We start from the raw sequence: 27,043 nt of genomic DNA on the forward strand, positions 1-27,043 counted from the left end.
TTGAACCTAAAGATACATTCAGACTGAAAGTGAAGGGATGGAGATCCATCTTCCATACCAGTGGACCTCAAAAGAAAGCTGGGGTAGCAATTCAGACAAATTAGATTTTAAAACTAAAGTGTGTAATTAGAGACACAGAAGGACACTATATCATTCTTAAAGGGTCTATCCAACAAGAAGATCTAACAATTGTAAATATCTATGCCCCCAACATGGGAGCAGCCATCTACATAAGCCAACTGTTAACCAAAATAAAGAGTCATATTGATAACAATACGTTAATTGTAGGAGACCTCAATACTCCACTCTCAGCAATGGACAGATCATCTAAGCAGAAAATCAACAAGGAAACAAGAGCTTTGAATGATACACTGGACCAGATGGACCTCATAGATGTTTACAGAACATTCCACCCTAAAACAACAGAATACTCATTCTTCTCAAGCCCACATGGAACTTTCTCCAGAATAGACCACATACTGGGTCACAAATCAGGTCTTGACTGATACCAAAAGATTGAGATTATTCCCTGCATATTCTCAGACCACAATACTTTAAAACTGGAACTCAATCACAAGAAAAAATTAGGCAGAAATTCAAGCACTTGGAAGCTAAAGACCACTCTGCTCAAGAATGTTTGGGTCAACCAGGAAATCAAAGAAGAACTTAAACAATTCATGGAAATCAATGAGAACGAAAACACATCGGTCCCAAACCTATGGGATACTGCAAAGGCGATCCTAAGGGGGAAGTACATAGCCATCTAAGCCTCACTCCAAAAAATAGAAAAATCCCAAATTCAGCAACGAACTCTACACCTTAAAGAACTAGAGAAAAAGCAACAAACGATGCCTAAGCCATGCATTAGAAGAGAAATAATTAAAATTAGAGCAGAAATCAATGAATTAGAAACCAGAAACACAATAGATCAGATCAACGAAACCAGAAGTTGGTTCTTTGAAAGAATTAATAAGATCAATAAACCACTGGCCAGACTTATCCAAAAGAAAAGAGAAAGGACCCAAATTAGTAAAATTATGAATGAAAGGGGAGAGATCACGACTAACACCAAGAAAATAGAAACAATTATTAGAAATTATTATCAACAATTATATGCCAATAAACTGAGCAGTCTGGATGAAATGGAGGCCTTCCTGGAAACCTATAAGCTGCCAAGACTGAAACAGGAAGAAATCGACAACCTGAATAGGCCAATAACCAGTAACGAGATTGAAGCAGTGATCAAAAACCTCCCCAAAAACAAGAGTCCAGGGCCTGATGGATTCCCTGGGGAATTCTACCAAACATTCAAAGAAGAAATAATACCTATTCTTCTGAAGCTTTTTCAAAAAATAGAAACAGAAGGAAAACTTCCAAACTCATTCTCTGAGGCCAGCATTACGTTAATCCCCAAACCAGGCAAAGACCCCATCAAAAAGAATTTCAGACTGATATCCCTGATGAATATGGATTCCAAAATTCTCAACAAAATCCTAGCTAATAGGATCCAACAATACATTAAAAGGATCATCCACCATGACCCAGTAGGATTTAGCCCCGGGATGCAAGGGTGGTTCAGCATTTGCAAATCAATCAAGGTGATAGAACACATTAATAAGAAGAGGGAGAAGAACCATATGGTCCTCTCAATTGATGCAGAAAAAGCATTTGACAAAATACAACATCCTTTCCTGATTAAAACTCTTCATAGTATAGGGATAGAGGGAACATTCCTCAAGTTCATAAAATCCATCTCTGAAAAACCCACAGCGAATATCATCCTCAATGGGGAAAAGCTGAGAACCTTTCCCTTAAGATCAGGAACACGTCAAGGATGCCCACTGTCGCCACTGTTCAACATAGTACTAGAAGTCCTAGCAACAGCAATCAGACAACAAAAAGAAATAAAATGTATTCAAATTGGCAAAGAAGAAGTCAAACTCTCTCTTTTCGCAGATGACATGATACTTTATGTGGAAAACCCAAAAGACTCCACCCCCAAATTACTAGAACTCATACAGTAATTCAGTAATGTGGCAGGATACAAAATCAATGCACAGAAATCAGTTGCTTTCTTATGCACTAACAACGCAACTGTAGAAAGAGAAATTAGAGAAACGATTCCATTTACAATAGCAACAAAAACCGTAAGATACCTCGGAATAAACCTAACCAAGGAGGTGAAGGATCTATACTCTAGGAACTACAGAACACTCATGAAAGAAATGGAAGAAGACACAAAAAGATGGAAAAATATTCCATGCTCATGAATCGGAAGAATAAACATTGTTAAAATGTCTATGCTACCCAGAGCAATCTATACCTTCAATGCCATCCTGATCAAAATTCCAATGACATTTTTCAAAGTGCTGAAACAAACAATCCTAAAATTTGTATGGAATCAGAAAAGACCCCGAATTGCCAAGGAAATATTGAACAAGAAAAACAAAGCTGGGGGCATCATGTTGCCCAATTTCAAGCTATATTACAAAGCTGTGATCACCAAGACAGCATGGTACTGGCACAAAAACAGACATATAGACCAATGGAACAGAATAGAGAACCCAGATATGGACCCTCAACTCTATGGTCAAATAATCTTTGACAAAGTAGGAAAAAACATGCAATGGAAAAAAGACAGTCCCTTCAATAAATGGTGCTGGGAAAATTGGACAGCCACATGCAGAAGAATGAAACTCGACCATTCTCTAACACCATTCACAAAGATAAACTCAAAGTGGATGAAAGACCTCAATGTGAGACAGGAATCCATCAATATCCTAGAGGAGAGCATAGGCAGTAATCTCTTTGACATCGGCCACAGCAACTTCTTTCAAGATACATCTCCAAAGGCTAGTGAAACAAAAGCAAAAATGAACTTTTGGGACTTCCTCAAGATAAAAAGCTTCTGCACAGCAAAGGAAACAGTCAACAAAACAAAGAGGCAACCCACAGAATGGGAGAACATATTTGCAAATGACACTACAGATAAAGGGCTGGTATCCAAGATCTATAAAGAACTTCTCAAACTCAACACCCAGAAAACAAATAATCAAGTCAAAAAGTGGGCAGAAGATATGAACAGACACTTCTCCAAAGAAGACATACAAATGGCTAACAGACACATGCAAAAATGTTCATCATCATTAGCCATCAGGGAAATTCAAATCAAAACCACATTGAGATACCACCTTACACCAGTTAGAATGGCAGAAATGGACAGGGAAAGAAACAAATGTTGGAGAGGTTATGGAGAGAGGGGAACCCTCTTACAGTGTTGGTGGGAATGCAAGTTGGTACAGCCACTTTGGAAAACAGTGTGGAGGTGCCTCAAAAATTTAAAAATAGAGCTACCCTATGACCCAGCAATTGCACTCCTGGGTATTTACCCCAAAGCCACAGATGTAGTGAAAAGAAGGGCCATATGCACCCCAGTGTTCATAGTGGCAATGTCCGCAATAGCCAAACTGTGGAAAGAGCAGAGATTCCCTTCAACAGATGAATGGATAAAGAAGATGTGGTCCATATATACAATGGAATATTACTCAGCCATCAGAAAGGATGAATACCCAACTTTTACATCAACATGGATGGGACTGGAGGAGATTATGCTAAGTGAAATAAGTCAAGCAGAGAAAGTTAATTATCATATGGTTTCACTTATTTGTGGAACGTAAGGAATAGCATAGAGGACATTAGGAGAAGGAAAGGAAAAATGAGGGGGTGGGAATTGGAAGGAGAGATGAACCATGAGAGATTATGGACTCTGAGAAACAAACAGGGTTTTAGAGGGGAGGGGGGAGAGGGGTTTGGCTAGCCCGGTGATGGATATTAAGGAGGGCACGTACTGCAGGGAGCACTGGGTGTTATACAAAAACAATGGATCATGGATCACCACATCAAAAACTAATGATGTATTGTATGGTGACTAACATAACATAAAATTAAAAAAAAAAGTGTCCAACTCCTGGTTTCAGCTCAGGTCATAATCTCAGGGTCCTGGGGTTGAGCTCTACATCGAGCTCCATGTTCAGCAGGGAGTCTGCTTCAGATTCCTTTCCCTCTCCCTCTGCCCCTCCCCTCGCTCATGCTTGCTCTGTCTCTCTAAAATAAATAAATTTTTAAAAGGGAAAAAAACTGCTTTCATGTATTTAAAAATAGTAAACATTGGTGATGTTGCATTACTGGAACTTTTTTTCCTTCCACTCTTCATCTCTGACCACTGTCACTAATTACAAAATATGAAATGAACAAAAAACAAGACTAGGAGAATGAATTCTATGACATACCTAACATACTATGCACAGGATGTCACATTTTAGAAACCCATGTATATTTTTAAGAGCCAGGATCACATTAGAATATTATGGCATACAGCTTTCGTAATCAGCTTCTGTTGATTTTGAAAAAAACAATAATCATACAGAGACAATTTTTTTCTTTTTTTAAAAATTTTATTTATTTGAGAGAGAGAGAGCCCAAGCAGGGGAAGTGAGAGCAGGAGGAGGAGAAGCAGGCTCCCCACTGAGCAGGGAGCCTGACGCAGGGCTTGACCCCAGGACCCCGGGATCATGACGGGAGTGGAAGGCAGACACTTAACCGAGACAATTTTCTATACTTAATTTTTTTCCTGATCTTTTCCAGGTAAATATCTATATAATCTGTGGCCATAATGTGTAGTATAACTTTCAAATAATTCCATGTGTTGGTGCATTCATTTCAGAATCATATATTCCACAGCTTTGGACCTATGCTCAATAATATTTGTCACATACAATTCCGTCTTAAGAAATTTCTTTCTTGGGGCGCCTGGGTGGCTCATTCATTAAGTGTCTGCCTTTGGCTCAGGTCATGATCCCAGGTTCCTGGGATCGAGTCCCACATCGGGCTCCCTGCTCAGCAGGAAGCCTGCTTCTCCCTCTCCCACTCCCCCTGCTTGTGTTCCCTCTCTTGCTGTCTCTCTCTGTCTGAAATAAATAAATAAAATCTTTAAAAATAAAAAAAGAAATTTCTTTCTCTTGGCTTAGTACTGTTAATTGTCATTTGACTCTTGGGGTGGAGGGAGACATTTTAAAATATAAAATCAACTTGCTACATACTCCTAGAAATGCCTTAATATTCATAATTTGAGGCACTGTAAAATGCTGTTTACCTGTTTCAGGAGGGATAGGGATTTATTTTGGGGAGAAAAGAGAATCATCTTCAGGTGATATATGGTAAAACACTAGTGGGAGGAGAGCCCAAGGTACAGATAGGCATTCCTAGACCACCTTTCAGTTACACTGAATAGGCCTTGGTCTCTAAGTTCAAGCAGATGGAAATTTAAGTGAAGAAGGAACCTGCACAGGTGATCTGTTATTTGGAGAAGATGTGGGCAAATATATTTTTTTAAATTTTATTTTAAATTTTTAAATTTTTATTTTTAATTAACATATAATGCATTATTTGTTTCCGGGGTACAGGTCTGTGCATCAGTCTTACGCAATTCACAGAGCTCACCATAGCACATACCCTCCTCAGTGTCTATCACCCAATTGGGCTAATATCTTGATCTCTGAGGTAGAAAACGGTAGATTCTGGCAGAATATAACCTGGTAATGGATTCCGGTAAAATGGTAGAATACAACCAGTATAGAGTGTCTAAGGAAACTCTTGGTAGCTTTTATTTACTATAAAACATTGGCTAGCTATTTAGAGGTACTTTCAGTTAGGTTGAATCACATGAAATTGGTGATAATGGAAGATTTTTGTCTTAATAAGATTCCGCCTACTGACTACTGTGTTTTGATATTAACAAAGCATTTTTTAAAAAGCTTTCCAAGAGTGAGATGATGAAATCTAACCTGAGTTAGCTGCTTCAGCCCTAGTGCATAGATAATAGCTCAGTGTCACCTTGACTGGTGTGTCTTGCTGAGTTCTAAAATAAAGGGCTCTAACTTTGGCTCCAGCCTGTCCAGTGTTTTCATCAGTGTCTTAGGTAAAGCTAAACAAAGCAGACTTACTAAATTTAGAGGGAATATGAATTAAGAAGTATAACTAATGCTGAGTTTAGAATGCAAATGACCTCAACTAAGTGAATCTCAAGGCTGATTAAAAAATTAAGTAAATAGCAATGGATGGAGTTTCCTAAATTGAGATTTATTTAGTTCACTGGCTCTTATTGAGTCCCTACCATGTACTAGACACTGATCCAGGTCTTGGCTTTACAGTGATGAACAACCCTGCTAGGGTCCTGCTCTGATGCTTGGGCTAAAAAAATAGACAAAGACCAAATTTCCCCTCACCAAAATAGGAAAGGAGAAGAAAGATCCACAGTGCAGCAGGTTCTTGGGAAAAAATCTGGAGGCTTTTGATCATTAGGAGCTTCCATGCCACAGAATTTCTGGATGTGTTAGGAATTGTACTAAAATTGTTAAGCATATGGTATGTTTGCTAAAAGAAAAAGAGCCAATGAAATCTTAGGATTTGTTTTCATAAATGCAATGTTCAGCCCTTTGGAAGTGATTTGCCCAGTTTTCTGGGCCTTTCAGACCACCCAAGGGTCACCATTCAGGGGTGGGGTGGGGTGGGGTGGGATAACATTATAAAAGGGATGTTGACAAACTAGAGTGTGCCTAGACAAGGGGAATCAGGATATCGGTGGATCTGGAAGTCATGTATTTTAAGAAATAGCTAAAGGAACTGTAGAAAAACACTAACGGGAGACATGCTAATTGCCTTTAAATATTTGAAGAGCTGACAAGTAGACAGGGAAGGAGCTTATTCTTTGTTGCTGCACTTAGCAGAAATAGCATAAAGCAATGGGAATTTCAGGAAGAGAAATTTTTATTTGGTATCATAATGACACTTCTCAGATATAGAAGCTGTCCATTACTGGGACACATGGTGCTTGAGGTAGTGAGCTTCCTGTCTTTGGAAGTATTTAACCAGAGGCTGGTTGATTCTTGACCAGGGGCAATAAGACAGCATTCCTGCATTGGATAAGAGGTAGGAGGAGGTGCCTTGGTAGTATATTTTCAGCTCCATATCTGTGATTCTTGTGGTGTAATTTGCATGTATTTATGTGGAGATGCGGGTACTGTGTAGGTTTTTTTTTTATCCCCAAAGGAAAAAAGACCAGTCTAAGTTGGATTTAGAGGTAGGTTACCTCCAAATTTTTGGGACCAGTCTAAGAGTTGGAGAGTCATTACACATTAGGTAGAGAAATGTTAGGAAGGGGTGAGGAGTGGGCCATGAGCCTATTCCAACTGGTTTTATGTCCATGACCATAACTGGGAGCAGGCAAGGCTCCAGTACAAGAAGGTGAGATTTTACTCTAGTTGCCAATCCTAGACTCTGGGGTGGGAGTGGGGGTGCTGGTTAGGACTGTTGGTTGCATAGACAGAAACCCCAACTCAAATTGCCTTAAACTAAAAAGAGATTTACTGATTCATATAACTAAAAAATCCAGGGGTTGATCCGACTTTCGGCATGACTGAATCCAGATGCTCCAACCATCTGTCTCCCTTCTTCCCTCCCTTTTGTTTTCCTCTGTAGACTTAATCTGCCATCTAGAAGGGTACCTGACAGGGTAGATATCTAACAAAGATTTGCTGAATGCATACATGAATGAGCCTGCCTGCTCAGCAACCCCAGTTAAAGGCCCCATAGCCAAAGTCCCAGATGGACTTTAGTTTGGCCAGACTTGGACATATGCTTGACTTTAAACCAATTGCTAACGATGAGGAGGATGGAACACACTGATTAATTAGGCCATTAGGCTGGACTGACTAGACCTGGGAGTTTGCAATATCTGGTTGCATTTTATTCTCCATCTTTTCTGTAGGCTCTTTAAGGGGAGAGGGAAGGCCCTCTTACTTTGTGTGTGTGTGTGTTGTGTGTCCTCATGAAGACTAGTACTAAGTGCATCGTTTTTAGTCAGCACGTGTTTATTCTTTTCCTCTAATCCATAATGGCTCTTAAGAAGCAAAGGTACTGAAATAACTGAATTGTGGCATCTTTTTTAAAAACTGTGCAACAAAAGATTTGAATGAATTCAGAATTTGATATATTGCTTCCAAATAATTTTTATGTGGTACATTAAAAAGAAATTCATTTTGCATGAATATAAGTGATAAATAGGAATTCTGAATTCATTCTACTCACCACAGAAAGTTATCCTTTCAGCTTTTTCCATGTAATTAAAAGATTAAAATTGAATGAATATTTCTTGCAAGAGGAATAATTTTCATGGAAAAGCTTTATCTTTCCATTGAGAGTATCTGACTTCTATCCCTGGAACAAAATTAAGGAATGATTAATTTTTTATATGCTTTCAGACAATTTTTAGCTCTTTTATAGGAGTAGGGCTGGGTTGTGTGGATACTAGAAAATGGTACAGAAAATGAACTCGAGCAAGTAAAGAGAACCTTACAAGTAGGATTATTTTTAAATGTTTTGTGGAGGCAGCCATCCTGGCCTGGGGCTGCCCTGCCCCCTACTACTGCTGGGAAGTGGAGTCAGTGGGCTCTTCTTTTTAAACCTATGGGGAGCAGAATGAACACTGGAATGTTTCAGTGATTTGGACTGCAAGGATATGATGGGAAATATCCTGATACAGTGTTTAGGGGCCTATGTTTTTCTAACAACAAAAGGAAATGATTCTTTTCCCTCAGAGAATCCTTCCATTTTATATTTGAAATGACCTTGCAATGATGCAACAGAACTACAATCTGTGTGGATTTTTTTTTCTTCCAGTCTAATTTAACAGAAAACTGAAATATACTCCTGTTTGGTGGAAATTAAGTGTATTTGCAGTATATTTATTCTACCTGGTCACTCTTTAGTTTTTTTTTTTTTAAGATCTCATTTATCAGAGAGAGAGACAGAGATAGTGACAGAAGGCATCAGTGGGAAGGAGAGGGAGAAACAGGCTTCCCATTGAGCAGGGACCCCACATGGGACTCCATCCCAGGACCCTGGGATCATGACCTGAGCTGAAGGCAGACACTTAACTGAGTGAGCCACCCAAGTGCCCCCACTCTTTAGTTTTTTAATCATGTTCTTTCCATGTCATTATTACAGTATTCTCTGATACTGTAAGATATATGATCATTAAGAAAAAAACCAAACCATGAGACTAACACCTCTAATGAAAACAGGCCTGTCATTATTTTATAGGTAGAGCTGGTATTAGAATAAGAATCAACAGAGACTCCATTGATAAATATAACTCTAGCATTCAAAATGAACAGATATTGAACATCATTTTACTTGTGTATATATTTATCTTTTATTAAATCTTGTCTTTCTCCATCAGCTTCTCATAATTGAGATAAGATAACTGTTAGAGGGAATGAAAATGAGGATAACATTGTACTGCAGTATAACCAGAACATGTTGAAGAGTTTTATCAGTGTTGTTTTATTTGTATTCTGTATTTATATGATGGCTACAGATGTTACCATTATTCTCACCTATTAAGGCAGATGATATTTGTGGTGGAAAACATGTATATAATTAACTACTTGCAAATACTGTATTTTATAGCTAGATGGAAAAGTCTACTTAATAGGTTTAAGTATCTTATAATTTTCTATTCAAAAGTCTAATTATCTAAAGAACATCAGAACCACTACTACCAAAAGAACTGAACAAGTTAAAGGCATGACTAGTGACTTCCTGTTGGTTTGACAAATAATCTTACTTTAAGGAGCAGAGAAGTCTGTCTAGGAGATTGAGCGGACTGCTTGTACCAACCTTCCACTTTTATGCTTGTAGTGTTTTGTAAGGGCTGTCAAATGACACTTTCCACTTGAGGAAATCATAGCTTAGTGCCTTCAGAATCTCTACAATAACCACTTGGGTATTAAAATACTTTTCTAGCTGGGTTTTAAGCTATAAGTGCAATAGGTGGAAAAGGGCACATGGAACATTTTATAAACTCAAACATTTGTTTTTTAAACTAGCCTCTCTCCGAGAATTTTTATTGTAATTCTGAACATTAGCTGCATCATGGCAAATTTTAGTAAATAGAAAACACTCCTTTGAACCATAGTTTAATTTTTGGGAATCATTCAGATACCCACCTTTCTCATATAGGCTAAAACCAACACATTACCATTTGAAACTTGAGTGATCTCCTACTAAATTGTGCTAAACAATGAAAATTTCATCAGTATTCTTTAGCATTCCTCTTGCTTAGTATAGCATTCCTCTTGCTTAGTAACTTTTATTCATTTGTGTCGTTCTGGTTGTCAACCTGATGGATTTTGCATAATTTAGGTGCCTGTGCATCTTTTAGAAGGAAGCCTAGCTTTCCAGAATGCATTAATATTGATTGTCACTACATTGTGTCCAGGGAGATTAATGTGCACTTCTTAGAGTTTCACACAGTTTAGTCCTGGTTGACAGAATTTGATTTATGTATAGACATTGTGGATGGTCCCTTGCAGATATTATATGAGGGCAGTAAGAAAGCCCTGCCCAGAAATCTCTTCCATTTCTAGGATACCTGAAGTTGTACTTTATGATATTTGCTACTTTGGGTTAAGCATTGTGTTCTTTGGCTAATCTTCTTTTAAAACTACAAAAATGGGTGTCTGGGTGGCTCAGTTGGTTAAGCAACTGCATTTGGCTCAGGTCATGATCCTGGAGTCCTGGGATCCAGTGCTGCATTGGGCTCCCTGCTGAGCAGGGACTCAGCTTCTCCCTCTGACCCTCCCCTTCTCATGCTCTCTCTCTCAAATAAATAAAATCTTAAAAAAAAAAAAAAACTACAAAAACTTGGGTGCCTGGGTGGCTCAGTCGGTTAAGCGGTTGCCTTTGGCTCAGGTCGTGATCTGAGGGTCCTGGGATAGAGCCCCGCATTGGGCTCCCTGCTTGACGAGGAGCCTGCTTCTCCCTCTCCCTCTGTCTGCTGCTCCCCCTATTTGTCCCCTTTCTCTGTCAAATAAATAAATCTTTAAAAGAAACCCACAAAAATACAAAAAACTTAGTAGGAAGTAATTTCTCTCAGTTGTATTTGTTTTGTTTTATGGAAACACATATCATATTGTTATTTTAGGCCTCTCAACTGAAGAAAAAGTATATAGAAAGAGCTTTGCTGAAGGTTAATTCAAGTTCCTTCAAAATTTTTGCTAATGGTCAACCTTGATGTGTGAAAGATCTTTTTCAGAAACTTGGCTTTCTTATTTATGTTTCTAATTACTTCTATTTCTGATTAACCAATACAATATGTTACAAAACAGTAAGCACAAAACCAGAATGATCCCGATGTTGCAAAAAAAAAAAAAAAAAAGAAAAAAGTAGGTTACAGATACTGCATGTTGAAACAGATTGATCCTTTTTTTTTGCAAATAAAATAAAATACAACTTCTTAATTATCTGAGATAGATTACGCTTTGGATGGACAGTGATAGAAATAATAATACATGGTATACTCGTTAAAGAGTAGCATTTCTAAAATAATTGAAAACATGTTCATATTGGGGGTCTCTGTCTTTTGGAAATACATAATAGCCCAATCACTCTATGACAGTAAATCGATTTTCTGGTGGAGAACAGTTGTGAAAATAATATTAATTTGTGTCTTGACAGGGGTGGCCGTGAATTGAGATCTGAAGCACTGAGGGATGATGATGATGATGTTATCTCTGGCCTGGAGTGGTCCTGGCCCAAAGTGGAAGGAGGAGAGTGACACTATGGTGTGCTCTTGATGGGGTTGGGGGTGAACGCAGGGTTCATGAGAATGGTGATGTCTGGTGGCCAGTGAGTAGAAACAGAGTCATGTCTAATGCTGGCTTTTATTGTCTGGACTATGTTGCTGGATTCTTTAGAAAGATGAGCGGATAATTTGCTTACTGAGAAGCAGATGCTGCACAGTCTTCATTTGAAATAAGGACAGATCAGCTATGAAATTGAGCAACAATACAATTTTATATAAAAGCTACCATGGGATAGTAAATATTAAAAAATGTTTCTATTATTAAATAAATGTATGTCCTGTTGACTGTTTTTTTTTTTTTCTCTGTGGTTTGGGATGGATCATTACTTCCTTTTCCCCAGACCCCTGTTATTGTTAATTGTGTGCCTAGTATAGACACCAAAAGGAAATGCACCAGAAGGTTTGCAGTGGTTATCTTTGGATAGAAGAATTGTGGGTGATTTTTATTGTCTTTGTTTTTGTTTTTCTCCATTTTCCAGATTTTCTGTCATGAACATTAATAACTTTTGTAGTACGTAAAAAAAAAAAGGTGTAATGGTAGCGGGATATTTTGATCTCGACATGAACGTGTTGAATCTAGTTCTGCCAGCCAAGGAGGCTGCTTCCTTTGCACAAATTGGACTAGTGGGAAGACAGAGTTACAGTCTTCATAAATGTGTCAAATCCCTCTCCACTACTCTAATTGCTTCCCTAAAGGGTTGAAACTGTTAAATTATCAAAAGTTTAATATACTGCGGGAGGTAATTTACTTACCATGTAGGATTATATCAAATAAACATGTTTTATAATTTGTATTAGAAACCTAGCCCATTTGTAAAACTCACTGAAACTTTGATTTAGAATTTTTTGTACTTATTTATTTAGTAGTTTTATGGTTTTATTAACAGAAATACAACATGCACATAAAGCTGTCTGTTCATTTTCTTTGCTGTGCAGCATGGCCTTGGGATTGGTGACTCTGATGGCCTGCTGGGCTGCTCTTTCCATATGGCTTTGCGGTTCTTGGAGGGGACATTGTGAGCAATCTCTGCACAGTAAGATCTGTTGCACATCAGGAGCACTTCAAGCTCCTTGATGTTGTGGACTAGGAACTTCTGGAAACCAGAAGTTCCTAGTGGTTTTTTTTTTTCTTGTTGCTCCTGTAACCAGCATTGGACATCAAGATCTGGCCCTTGAATCTTCTGTGCAACCTATTGTCAATGCCTCTGGGTTTCAACCAGTTAGGCTTATTTTTGACATATTGGTCTGACTGGTGCTGGATGAACTTCTTGGTCTTCTTTTTAAAAATCTTGGGCTTCACCAGAGGTCTGAGGGCGGCCATGATGCTGAGTAGGAGATGGCTGACACCTCTGCAGGCAGCACAAAGGAAGGGTGGTTTAGAACTTTATTTATTATTATTTTTCCTTTTTTTTTCAATTAAATTCAATTAGCCAACATATAGTACATCATTGGTTTTTGGTGTAGTGTTCAGTGATTCATTAGTTGTGTATAACACCCAGTGCTCTTCACATCACATGCCCTCCTTAATGCCCATCACCCAGTTACCCCATCCCCCCCACCTCCCCTCTGGCAACCCTCTGTTTCCCGGAGTTAAGAGTCTTCAATAGTTTGGCTCCCTCCCTGATTTCTTCCCATTCAGTTTTCCCTCCCTTCCCCTATGATCCTCTGTGTTATTTCTTATATTCCACATACGAGTGAAACCATATGATAATTGTCTTTCTCTGATTGACTTATTTCACTTAGCATAATACCTTGCAGTTCCATCCATGTTGATATAAATGGTAGGTATTCATCCTTTCTGATGGCTGAGTAATATTCCACTGTATATATGAATCACGTCTTCTTTATCCATTCATCTGTTGAAGGACAATCTTGGCTCCTTCCACAGTTTGGCTAATCTGGACATTGCTGTTATGAACATTGGGGTGCATGTGCCCCTTCTTTTCACTACATCTGCATTTTTGGGGTAAATACCCAGTAATTCAATTGCTGGGTTACAGGGTAGCTCTATTTTTAACTTCCTGAGGAATCTCCATACTCTTTTCCAGAGTGGCTGCACCACCTTGCTTTCCCACCAACATTATAAGAGAGTTCCCCTTTCTCCACATCCTCACCAACATTTGTTGTTCCCTGTCTTGTTAATTTTAGCCATTCTAACTGGTGTGAGGTGGTATCTCACTGTGGTTTTTCCCAGGTGACAAGTGATGTGGAGCATTTTTTCATGTGTCTGTTGGCCATTTCAATGTCTTCTTTGGAGAAGTGTCTGTTCGTGTCTTCTGCCTATTTCTTGACTGGATTATTTGTTTTTTGGGTGTTGAGTTTGAGAAGTTCTTTATAGATCTTGGATACCAGCCTTTTATATGATATGTCATTTGCAAATATCCTCTCCCATTCTGTAGGTTTCCTTTAGTTTTTTTTTAAATTTTTTATTGTTATGTTAATCACCATATATTACATAATTTGTTTTGGTGTACTGTTCCATGATTCATTGTTTGTTCATAACACCCAGTGCTCCATGCAGAATGTGCCCTCTTTAATACCCATCACCAGGCTAACCCATCCCCCTACCCTCCTCCCCTCTAGAAACCTCAGTTTGTTTTTCAGAGTCCATCATCTCTCCTGGTTCGTCTCCCCCCCTGACTTACTCCCCTTCATTCTTCCCCTCCTGCTATCTTCTTTTTCTTTTTTCTTAAAATATGTTGCGTTATTTGTTTCAGATCTGTGATTCAACAGTCTTACACAATTCACAGCGCTCACTGTAGCACATATCTTCCCCAATGTCTATCACCCAGCCACCCCCTCCCTCCCACCCCCGACCACTCCAGCAACCCTCAGTTTGTTCCTGAGATTAAGAATTCCTCATATCAGTGAGGTCATATAATACATGTCTTTCTCTGATTGACTTATTTCACTCAGCATAACACCCTCCAGTTCCATCCACGTTGTTGCAAATGGCAAGATCTCATTCCTTTTGATGGCTGCATAATATTCCATTGTGTATATATACCACCTCTTCTTTATCCATTCATCTGTCGATGGACATCTTGGCTCTTTCCACAGTTTGGCTATCGTGGACATTGCTGCTATAAAGATTGGGGTGCACGTACCCCTTCGGGGCCCTACATTTGTATCTTTGGGGTAAATACCCAGTAGTGCAATTGCTGGATCGAATGGTAGCTCTAATTTCAACTGTTTGAGGAACCTCCATACTGTTTTCCAGAGGGGTTGCACTAGCTTGCATTCCCACCAACAGTGTAGGAGGGTTCCCCTTTCTCCACATCCCCGCCAACATCTGTCATTCCCTGACTTGTTAATTTTAGCCATTCTGACGGGTGTGAGGTGGTATCTCATTGAGGTTTTGATTTGGATTTCCCTGATGCCGAGCGATGTTGAGCACTTTTTCATGTGCCTGTTGGCCATTTGGATGTCTTCTTTGGAAAAATGTCTGTTCATGTCTTCTGCCCATTTCTTGATTGGATTATTTGTTCTTTGGGTGTTGAGTTTGATAAGTTCTTTATAGATTTTGGATACTAGCCCTTTATCTGATATGTCATTTGCAAATATTTTCTCCCATTCTGTCGGTTGTCTTTTGGTTTTGTGGACTGTTTCTTTTGCTGTGCAAAAGCTTTTTATCTTGATGAAATCCCAATAGTTCATTTTTGCCCTGGCTTCCTGTGCCTTTGGTGATGTTTCTAGGAAGAAGTTGCTGCGGCTGAGGTCGAAGAGGTTGCTACCTGTGTTCTCCTTTAGGATTTGGATAGACTCCTGTCTCACGTTTAGGTCTTTCAACCATTTGGAGTCTATTTTTGTGTGTGGTGTAAGGAAATGGTCCAGTTTCATTCTTCTGCATGTGGCTGTCCAACTTTCCCAACACCATTTGTTGAAGAGACTGTCTTTTTTCCACTGGACATTCTTTCCTGCTTTGTCAAAGATAAGTTGACCATAGAGTTGAGGGTCCATTTCTGCGCTCTCGATTCTGTTCCATTGATCTATGTGTCTGTTTTTGTGCCAGTACCATACTGTCTTGATGATGACAGCTTTGTAATAGAGCTGGAAGTCCGGAATTGTGATGCCGCCAGCTTTGCTTTTCTTTTTCAAGATTCCTCTGGCTATTCGGGGTCTCTTCTGGTTCCATACAAATTTTAGGATTATTTGTTCCATTTCTTTGAAAAAAGTGGATGGTATTTTGATGGGCATTGCATTGAATGTGTAGATTGCTCTGGGTAGCATTGACATCTTCACAATGTTGGTTCTCCCAATCCATGAGCATGGAACGTTTTTCCATTTCTTTGTGTCTTCTTCAATTTCTTTCCTGAGTATTTTATAGTTTTCTGAGTACAGATCCTTTGCCTCTTTGGTTAAATTTATTCCTAGGTATCTTATGGTTTTGGGTGCAATTGTGAACGGGATCGACTCCTTGATTTGTCTCTCTTCTGTCCTGTTGTTGGTGTATAGGAATGCCACTGATTTCTGTGCGTTGATTTTATAGCCTGCTACTTGACTGAATTCCTGTATGAGTTCTAGCAGTTTTGGGGTGGAGTCTTTTGGGTTTTCCACATAAAGTATCATATCATCTGCAAAGAGTGAGAGTTTCACTTCCTCTTTGCCGATTTGGATGCCTTTGATTTCTTTTTGTTGTCTGATTGCTGTGGCTAGGACTTCTAATACTATGTTGAATAGCAGTGGTGAGAGTGGACATCCCTGCCGCGTTCCTGACCTTGGGGAAAAGCTCTCAGCTTTTCCCCATTGAGAATGATATTCGCTGTAGGTTTTTCGTAGATGGCTTTTATGATATTGAGGTATGTACCCTCTATCCCTATACTCTGAAGAGTTTTGATCAAGAAAGGATGTTGTACTTTGTCAAATGCTTTTTCTGCATCTATGGAGAGGATCATATGATTCTTGTTCTTTCTTTTGTTAATGTATTGTATCACGTTGATTGATTTGCGGATGTTGAACCAGCCTTGCAGCCCAGGGATAAATCCCACTTGGTCGTGGTGAATAATCCTTTTAATGTACTGTTGGATCCTATTGGCTAGTATTTGGGTGAGAATTTTTGCATCCATGTTCATCAAGGATATTGGTCTGTAATTCTCCTTTTTGATGGGGTCTTTGTCTGGTTTGGGGATCAAGGTAATGGTGGCCTCATAAAATGAATTTGGAAGTTTTCCTTCCATTTCTATTTTTTGGAAGTTTCAGGAGAATAGGTATTAATTCTTCTTTAAATGTCTGATAGAATTCCCCTGGGAAGCCATCTGGCCCTGGGCTTTTGTTTGTTGGGAGATTTTTGATGACTGCTTCAATTTCCTTAGTGGTTATAGGTCTGTTCAGGTTTTCTATTTCTTCCTGGTTCAGTTTTGGTAGTTAATACGTCTCTAGAAATGTACCCATTTCTTCCAGGTTATCTAATTTGCTGGCATAGAGTTGTTCGTAATATGTTCTTATAATTGTTTGTATTTCTTTGGTGTTGGTTGTGATCTCTCCTCTTTCATTCATGATTTTGTTGATTTGGGTCATTTCTCTTTTCTTTTTGATCAGTCTGGCCAGGGGTTTATCAATCTTGTTAATTCTTTCAAAGAACCAGCTCCTAGTTTCGTTGATCTGTTCTACTGTTCTTTTGGTTTCTATTTCATTGATTTCTGCTCTGATCTTTGTTATTTCTCTTCTCCTGCTGGGTTTAGGCTTTATTTGCTGTTCTTTCTCCAGCTCCTTTAGGTGTAGGGTTAGATTGTGTATTTGAGACCTTTCTTGTTTCTTGAGAAAGGCTTGTATTGCTATATACTTTCCTCTCAGGACTGCCTTTGCTGTATCCCAAAGATTTTGGACAGTTGTGTTTTCATTTTCATTGGTTTCCATGAATTTTTTAAATTCTTCTTTAATTTCCTGGTTGACCCATTCATTCTTTAGTAGGATGCTCTTTAGCCTCCATGTATTTGAGTTCCTTCCGACTTTCCTCTTGTGATTGAGTTCTAGTTTCAAGGCATTGTGGTCTGAAAATATGCAGGGAATGATCCCAATCTTTTGGTACCGGTTGAGACCTGATTTGTGACCTAGGATGTGATCAATTCTGGAGAATGTTCCATGGGCACTAGAGAGGAATGTGTATTCCGTTGCTTTGGGATGGAATGTTCTGAATATGTCTGTGAAGTCCATTTGGGCCAATGTGTCATTTAAAGTCTTTATTTCCTTGTTGATCTTTTGCTTAGATGATCTGTCCATTTCAGTCAGGGGGGTGTTAAAGTCCCCCACTATTATTGTATTGTTGTCAATGTGTTTCTTTGCTTTTGTTATTAATTGCCTTATATAATTGGCTGCTCCCACGTGAGGGGCATAGATATTTACAATTGTTAGATCTTCTTGTTGGATAGACCCTTTAAGTAGGATATAGTGTCCTTCCTCATCTCTTATTACAGTCTTTGTTTTACAATCTAGTTTGTCTGATATAAGGATTGCCACCCCAGCTTTCTTTTGGTGTCCATTAGCATGGTAAATGGTTTTCCACCCCCTCACTTTCAATCTGGGGGTGTCTTTGTGTCTAAAATGAGTCTCCTGCAAACAGCATATGGATGGGTCATGTTTTTTAATCCAATGTGATAGCCTGTGTCTTTTGATTGGGGCATTGAGCCCATTTACATTCAGGGTAACTATTGAAAGGTATGAATTTAGTGCCATTGTATTGCCTGTAAGGTGACTGTTACTGTATGTTGTCTGTGTTCCTTTCTGATCTTTGCTGCTTTTAGGCTCTCTCTTTGCTTAGAGGACCCCTTTCAATATTTCTTGGAGGGCTGGTTTCGTGTTTGCAAATTCCTTTAGTTTTTGTTTGTCCTGGAAGCTTTTTATCTCTCCTTCTATTTTCAGTGACAGCCTAGCTGGATATAGTATTCTTGGCTGCATATTTTTCTCGTTTAGTGCTCTGAAGATATCTTGCCAGTCCTTTCTGGCCTGCCAGGTCTCTGTGGATAGGTCTGTTGCCAATCTAATATTTTTACCATTGTAGGTTACATATCTCTTCTCCCGAGCTGCTTTCAGGATTTTCTCTTTGTCTCTGAGACTCGTAAGTTTTACTATTAGATGTCGGGGTGTTGACCTATTTTTATTGATTTTGAGAGGGGTTCTCTGTGCCTCCTGGATTTTGATGCCTGTTTCCTTCCTCACATTAGGGAAGTTCTCTGCTATTATTTGCTCCAATATACCTTCTGCCCCTCTCTCTCTTTCTTCTTCTTCTGGGATCCCAATTATTCTAATGTTGTTTCGGCTTATCGAATCACTTATCTCTCGAATTCTGCCCTCGTGATCCTGTAGTTGTTTCTCCCTCTTTTTCTCAGCTTCTTTACTTTCCATCATTTGGTCTTCTATATCACTGAGTCTCTCTTCTGCCTCATTTATCCTAGCAGTTAGTGCCCCCATTTTTGATTGCACCTCATCAATAGCCTTTTTGATTTCGACTTGGTTAGATTTTAGTTCTTTTATTTCTCCAGAAAGGGTTTCTCTAATAACTTCCATGCTTTTTTCAAGCCCAGCTAGTATCTTTAAAGTCATGATTCTGAACTCTAGGTCCGACATCGTACTAATGTCCGTATTGAGTAGGTCCCTGGCTGACCGTACTACCTCTTGTTCTTTTTGCTGAGGTGATTTTTTCGTCTTGTCATTTTGTCCAGAGGAGAATAGATGAATGAGAGAACAAAATGCTACAACGTCCCCAGCAAATATACTGTATACAAATCAGAAAAGACCTGAAACCAGGGGAAAAGAAAGGGAAAGGAAGAAAAAAGAAAGAGGGAAAAAAAAAGAAAAAAGAAAAAAAGATAAAAACAAAAACAGAACAATACAAAAAAAGCAGAATGTGATCAAATATGATCAGGCTAATGCATAGATCAGTGCCACACACTAGATTTTGGGCGTATTTTGGTCTGTTAGAAAAAAGTACCTCCTAAAATTTTAAAGGAAGAAAGACATATATGTACAAAATAAGGGTTGATACAATGAAGGGATAGAAGATGAGTGTAAAGATGAAAATTATAAAAGATTTTATAAAAGGACTTGATAAGATAAGAAGTTGTTTGAAAAAAGAAAGAAGATTTAAAAAAGAAAAAAAAAGGGAGATAATGTGATCAGGCAGGAGACTAGAACAGAACCATACACTAGCGATTTAGGGTATATTTTTATCTGTTAGAAGAAACTGTATCTCAAAATTTTAAAGAGAGAAAAACTTATATATATATGCCAAAAATAAGGGTAACTACTATGAAGGGATAAAATATGACTCTAAAAATGAAAAATAAAAAATGTTTTTGTTTTTTTTTTTTTTAAAAAAAGATTGATAAGATATTGGTTGAAAAGGGGAAAAAGAAAAAGAAAAAAAAAACAGTTAACAAAAATTAACTTTGATGAACTAATGAATCATGGTAAAAAAAAGCCATGAATTCTATGTGCAGTATTCCCCTAGCGCTGGAGTTCTCCCGTTCTCCTTGATCGGTAAACTTGGTCTTGGCTTGCTGGCTGTTCGTGCTGATCTTCTGGGGGAGGGGCCTGTTGCTGTGGTTTCCAAATGTCTTTGCCGGAGGCTGAATTGCCCCGCCCTTGTCGGTCCGGGCTAAGCAAGCTGCTCGGGTTTGATCTCAGGAGCTTTTGTTCCCTGCAAGCTCTCCGTACAGCCTTGGAGGACCAGGGCAAAAATGGTGGCCTCCCAATCTCTACCCGGAGGAGCTGAGAAATCGGGGCCCCGCTCCTCAGTGCGCCCCCAGAGAAAAGCAGTCACTCCCTTGTCCCTGGTCTCCGGCCGCTCTCCATGCTCACCCAGCCTGTGACCGAGCGTTTGTATCTCTGGCACCCGACCCCGTGTGGAGTCTCCAAACCCAGCAGATCCCTGCGGTACGTTCCCGCGCCGCTCTGCCCCGGGAAGGAAGGGGAGTCTCCCCGGATCTGCCACCTGTTGGGTCCCTGCTGCAGGAGCAGTGGCCCGACTGGGCCGCGGATCACAGTTTATGGCAACCCCAAGCTGAGAGCCCGCGCCTCAGCTCCGTCTCTGCAGCCGGCTTCCCCGCTCCGACACCTGGGAGCTCTGGCGCACTCAGGCACCCCCGGTCTTTCTGTGACCCTGAGGGTCCTGAGACCTCACTGTACCGCGAGGGTTCCACCCCCGCTTAGCCACTGGAGCGACGTCCCTCAGCCGACTTCTAAAAGGTCCGATTTTGTGCTCCGCGGCTCTAGCACTTGCCAGAAGCGGCCGGCGGAGGCCCCTCCCCCGCCGTCTATCCTCCCGAATATCGCCTTGGATTCACTTCTCCACACGTCCTACCTTCCAGTAAGTGGTCGCTTCTCTGTTCAGATAGTTGTTGCTACTCTCCTCTTTGATCTCCTGTTGAATTTGTAGGTGTTCAGAATGGTTTGATCCCTATTCAGCTGAATTCCTGAGACCAGACGAAATCTAGGTCTCCTACTCCTCTGCCATCTTGCTCCGCCCCCCGGTTTCCTTTAGTTTTGTTGACTATTTCCTTTGCTGTGCAGAAGCTTTCTATCTTGATGAAGGCCCAATAGTTCATTTTTGCTTTTGTTTCCCTTGCCTTTAGAGACATGTGTTGCAAGAAGTTGCTGTGGCTAAGGTCGAAGAGGTTGCTGCCTGTCATCCATTTTGTGTTTGTTTTTGTGGATGGTGTAAGAGAATGGTCTAGTCTCATTCTTCTGCATGTGGCTGTCCAATTCTTTCAGCACCATTTATTGAAGAGACTGTCTTTTTTCCATTGGATATTTGTTTGTGCTTTGTCAAAGATTAGTTGACCATAGAGTTGAGAATCCATTTCTGGGCTCTCTATTCTGTTCCATTGATCTATGTGTCTGTTTTTGTGCCAGTACCATGCTGTCTCGATCACAGCTTTGTAATAGAGCTTGAAGTCTGGCATTGTGATGCCACCAGCTTTGGTCTTCTTTTTCAACATTCCCCTGGCAATTCGGGGCCTTTTCTAGTTCCATACAAATTTTAAGATTGTTTGTTCCAGCTCTGTGAAAAATGTCAATGGTATTTTGATAGGGGTTGCATTGAATGTATAGATTGCTCTGGGCAACATAGACATTTTCACAATGTTTATTCTTCTAAGCCATGAGCATGGAATGTTTTTCCATCTCTTTGTGTCTTCCTCAATTTCTTTCATAAGTGTTCTCTAGTTTTCAGAGTACATATCCTTTACCTCTTTGGTTAGGTTTATTCATGGGTATCTTACAGTTTTTGGTGCAATTTTAAGTGGGATCAATTCCTTAATTTCTCTTTCTTCAGTCACATTTTTGTTGAATAGAAATGCAACTGATTTCTGTGCATTGATTTTGTATCCTGCCATGTTGCTGAATTCCTGTATGAGTTCTAGCAATTTGGGGGTGGAGTCTTTTGGCTTTTCCACATAAAGTATCATGTTATCTGTGAAGAGTGAGAATTTGACTTCTTCTTTGCCAATTTGAATGACTTTTATTTCTTTTTGTTGTCTGATTGCTGAGGCTAGACTTCTAGTACTATGTTGACTAATAGTGGTGAGAGTGGGCGTCCCTGTTGTGTTCCTGATCTCAAGGGAAAAGGTCTCAGTTTTTCCTCATTGAGAATGATATTCGCTGTGGGCTTTTCATAGATGGCTTTTATGACATTGAGCTATGTTTCCTCTATCCCTATACTTTGAAGAGTTTTAATCAAGAAAGGATGCTGTATTTTGTCAGATGCTTTTTCTGCATCAATTGAGAGGATCATATGGTTCTTGTCTTTTCTTTTATTAATGTGATCTATCACATTGATTGATTTGTGAATCTTGAACCACCCTTGTGTCCTAGGAATAAATCTCACCTGGTGGTGGTGAATAATATTTTTAATGTACTGTTGGATCCTATTGGCTAGTATCTTGGTGAGTATTTTGGCATCTATGTTCATCAGGGATATTGGTCTGTAATTCTCCTTTTTGATGGGGTCTTTGTCTGGTTTTGGGATCAGGGTAATGCTGGCCTCATAGAATGAGTTTGGAAGTTTTCCTTCCATTTTTATTTTTTGAAACAGCTTCAGTAGAATAGGTATTATTTCTTCTTTAAATGTTTGATAGAATTCACCTGGGAAGCTGTCTGGCCCTGGACTCTTGTTTTTTGGGAGGTTTTTGATTACTGCCTCAATTTCCTTGCTGGTTATTCGTCTGTTCAGATTTTCTACCTCGTCCTGTTTCAGTCTTGGTAGTTTATAAGTTTCCAGGAATGCATCCATTTCTTCCAGATTGCCTAATTTGTTGGCATATAGTTGCTCATAATATGTTCTTAAAATTGTCTGTATTTCCTTGGTGTTGGTCGTGATCTCTTCCCTTTCATTCATGATTTTATTAATTTGAGTCATTTCTCTTTTCTTTTGGATAAGTCTGGCCAGAGTTTATAGATTAATTCTTTCAAAGAACCAGCTTCTAGTTTTGTTGATCTGTTCTACTATTCTTCTGATTTCTATTTCATTGATTTCTGCTCTAATCTTTATTATTTCTCTTCTTCTGCTTGGTTTAGGCTTTATTTGCTGTTCTTTCTCTAGGTCTTTTAGGTGTAAGGTCAGCTTGTATATTTGGGATTTTTCTAACTTTTTAAGAGAGGCTAGTATTGCAATGTACTTCCCTCCTAGGACCCCCTATGCTATATCCCAGAGTTTTTGAACCAGTGTGTTTTCATTTTCATTAGTTTCCATGAATTTTTTAAGTTCTTCTTTAATTTCCTGTTTTACCCATTTATTCTTTAGCAGGATGCTCTTTAACCTCCAAGTGTTTGAGTTCCTTCCAAATTTCCTCTTGTGATTGAGTTCAAATTTCAAAGCATTGTGGTCTGAAAATATGCAGGGAATAATCTCAGTCTTTTGGCATCAGTTGAGGCCTGATTTGTGACCCAGTATGTGATCTGTCTGGAGAATGTTTCATGTGCACTTGAGAAGGAGTAGTTTGTTGTTTTAGGATGGAATGTTCTGTATATATCTGTGAAGTCCATCTGATCCAATGTGTCATTCAAAGTCCTTGTTTCTTTGTTGATATTCTGCTTAGATGATCTGTCCATTGCTGTGAGTGGGGTGTTGAAGTCCCCTACTATTAGTGTATTATTATCAATATGTTTCTTTACTTTGGTTATTAATTGGTTTATATAATTGGCTGCTCTCATGTTGGGGGCATAAATATTTAGAATTGTTATATCTTCTTGTTGGATAGACCCTTTAAGTATAATATAGTGTCCCTCTACATCTCTTACTACGGTCTTTGTTTTAAAATCTAATTTATCTGATATGAGGATTGCTACCCCAGCTTTCTTTTGAGGTTGATTAGTGTGGTAAATTGTTCTCCACTCCCTCACTTTCAGTCTGGAGGTGTTTTTAGGTCTAAAGTGAGTTTCTTGTAGACAGCATGTGGATGGGTCTTGCTTTTTTATCCAATCTGATGCCCTGTGTCTTTTGATTAGAGCATTCAGCCCATTTACATTCATAGTAACTATTGAAAGATATGAATTTAGTGCCATTGTATTGCCTGTAAAGTCCCTGTTTCTGTAGATTGTCTCTGTTTCTTTCTCATCTATGTTACTTTTGGGGTCTCTCTTAACTTACAGTATTCCCCTTAATATTTCTTGCAGGGCTGGCTTGGTGGTCACATTTCTTTCAGTTTCTGTCTGTCCTGGAAGCTCTTTATCTCTCCTTCCATTCTGAATCACAGCCTAGCTGGACCAAGTAATTTTGGCTGCATGTTCTTCTCATTTAGTACCCTGAATAGATCATGCCAGCCCTTTCTGGTCTGCCAGGTCTCTATGGATTGGTCTGATGTTATAGTCTGATGTTCCTCCCTCCATATGTTAGGAACCTCCTCTCTGGAGCTGCTCTCAGGATAACTTCTTTTTCTCTAAAATTTGCAAGGTTCACTATTATATGTTGGGGTGTTGATCTATTTTTATCGATTCTGGGAGGGGTCCTCTCTCTCTGCCTCTTGGACTTGACTGCCAGTTTCCTTCCCCAGATTAAGGAAGTTCTCAGCTATGATTTGCTCAAATATACCTTCTGACCCTCTCTTTCGCTCCACCCCTTAGGCACCCAAATAATTCTGACATTTTTTCTTTTCAGGGAATCATTAAATTCTCAAAGCCTTTTCTTCATGGGCTCTGGTTGTCTTTCTCTCTTTCACTCAACTTTTTTCCTTTCCATCAGTCTGTCCTCTAGATCACTTATTCTCTCTTCTGCCTCATTTACTCTAGCTGTTAGAGCATCCAATTTGACTGCATCTCATTCATAGCATTTTTAAGTTTGGCCTGATTAAATCTCATTTCTGCCCCTGGAGATTCTATACTGTCATTTATGCTTTTTTCAAGCATAGCTATTAATTTTATAATTTCTATCCTGAATTCCATCTCTGGCATCTTACTTATATCCATATCAATTAGCTCTGTGGCAGAGAACATTGACTCTGGTTCTTTCTTTTGTTGTGAATTCCTCCTTCTAGTCATTTTGCCCAGAGAAGGATGGGTGAGAGAGTGAGCAGAGTCCAAGATATCAACCATGACCCAAGCAAAATACACCCTAGACAAATCCAAAGTAGTCGGAAACCAAAACAGAAAAGGCAACAAAAAACAAACCAGAACATACAAGAAAAAGAGAAAAAAAGAAAAAAGAAAAAAAAGTGGTGGGGGGAGGGGAGAAGAGAGAGTATAATCTAACAGGGTGGACAAAGCAGGGTGATCCACTTGTTCCTGAGTGAGTTTTGGTCTGTGTGTTAGAAGACACTACCTCCCAAAATTGCAAAGAAAGCAGAACTTAACTATATACAAAAAAGAAAATTCAATAGAGTGAAAAAAAGGGCTAAAATGAAGCATATATCTATTAAATGTAGATGTAAAAAATAAAAAGTGACTTAAAAACACAAATTGGTAAAATAAGAAACTGGTTGAAACAGAAAAAGGTAAAAAAAAAAATGGAAAATTTTAGACTGAAAGATAAACGAGTCGTGAGAAAAAAACCTCAAGCTCAATATACCATTTTCCCCTGGCCCTGGAGTTTTACAGTCCTGTGGGATCCATAAACCCTTTGTCCACCTATTCTTCCAGTCGGTCTTCTGGGGGAAGGGCCGAATGTGCTGCTTCTCTTGTGTCTTTGCCTGGGCTGAGTTGCCCCACCCCTTGCCAGGGGGCTGGGCTCAGTGTAAGCTGGTCCTCTGTGTGCTTTTGTTCCCAGAAGATTTCCACACCTCTTATTTTTATCAGAATAAAAATTGCCCTGGTCTCCAGCCCCAGAGCTGAAAGATCGAGGTTCCCCCCTCTTCAATAAACGCTCTGGGACAAACAGTCTTTACTTTTGTGTGTTCCAAACTCTGTAGACTCTTGCAGTTCATGCCCACTGTAATCCTCCTGGGGGGAGTCCGAGAGACCCCTATCACTGCCCTTTGTGTGCCCAGGATCTGAGAGCGGTTGCAGGCTCTTGAGGGTACCCACTCCCCTACTCCAGGGCTAGTGCTGGGTGTCACCCTACTGTCCTTTCTGGGTTGCTGCCCTGAAAGCTGTTGCCTGGTGGTGGGTGCGGCCGTTTCGCACCTCCCGGGGGATGGTAAATGGCCCTTGATTTCCAGTCTTTTTCAGGGTTCTCAGGCAGAGAGCGGTCACCCATCCGTCTGGCTCAAGTTTTATGGCAAACTAAGCTGAGAGCCCCTTCCTGGGCTTGCTAACTGCAACCAATTTTCCCACTCTACTGCTTGGGCACTGTATCAGTTAAGGCACCCTGGTCCTTTCTGTGTCTCCTGGGACCCTGGGACCCTGAGACCACAACTACCCACCTAGAATTCTACCCTTTTCATCCTGTGAGCCCCTTTCAGAAAGGAATGTCTCTCACTGGAGCAGATTTGTAAGGGTTCCGATTTTGTGCTCCAGGGATATATCACTTTCCAGTAGCCAGCTTGTGGAGGCTTCCTCCCCTCTCTGTTTATCTTCTGATACCTCCCCACAGATTCACAACTGTGCACCCCCTACCTTAGAAAAAGCAGTCACTTTTCTACTTGTAGAGTTCCAGATGTATTTTCTTACATCACACGCTGAATTCGTGGGTGTTCAGAATGGTTTGATAGCTATCCAGCTAAATTCAAGGGACCGGATGAAACGAGGTCCTCTACTTTTCTTCCATCTTCAGCAATCCTGATTTAGAAATTTAACAAACATAAAGAAAATTAAAAGGCTTGGGGGGGCAGGATTTTCATTGTGTTAAGAAATATGACTTCTGAAGCAAATTAATAGCATTAACTTAGTTTTAAAAAACTTTTAAAAGAGCTTTTAGCTCACTGTTAACACGTTTGTGTAGTCTCTGAAGTTTTAAAAATACAGATGAAAGTG

The 27,043-nt window shown here is 39.6% G+C and overlaps 1 pseudogene; it reads right to left on the reverse strand.

Annotated features, from left to right (window-relative positions):
* Positions 1-26,725, reverse strand: part of LOC113915967 — a 47,076-nt pseudogene extending 20,351 nt beyond the window's left edge.
* Positions 26,726-27,043: the final 318 nt, after the last annotated feature.

Source organism: Zalophus californianus, chromosome 1 (assembly GCF_009762305.2).
Source record: "Zalophus californianus isolate mZalCal1 chromosome 1, mZalCal1.pri.v2, whole genome shotgun sequence".
Lineage (NCBI taxonomy): Eukaryota > Metazoa > Chordata > Mammalia > Carnivora > Otariidae > Zalophus > Zalophus californianus.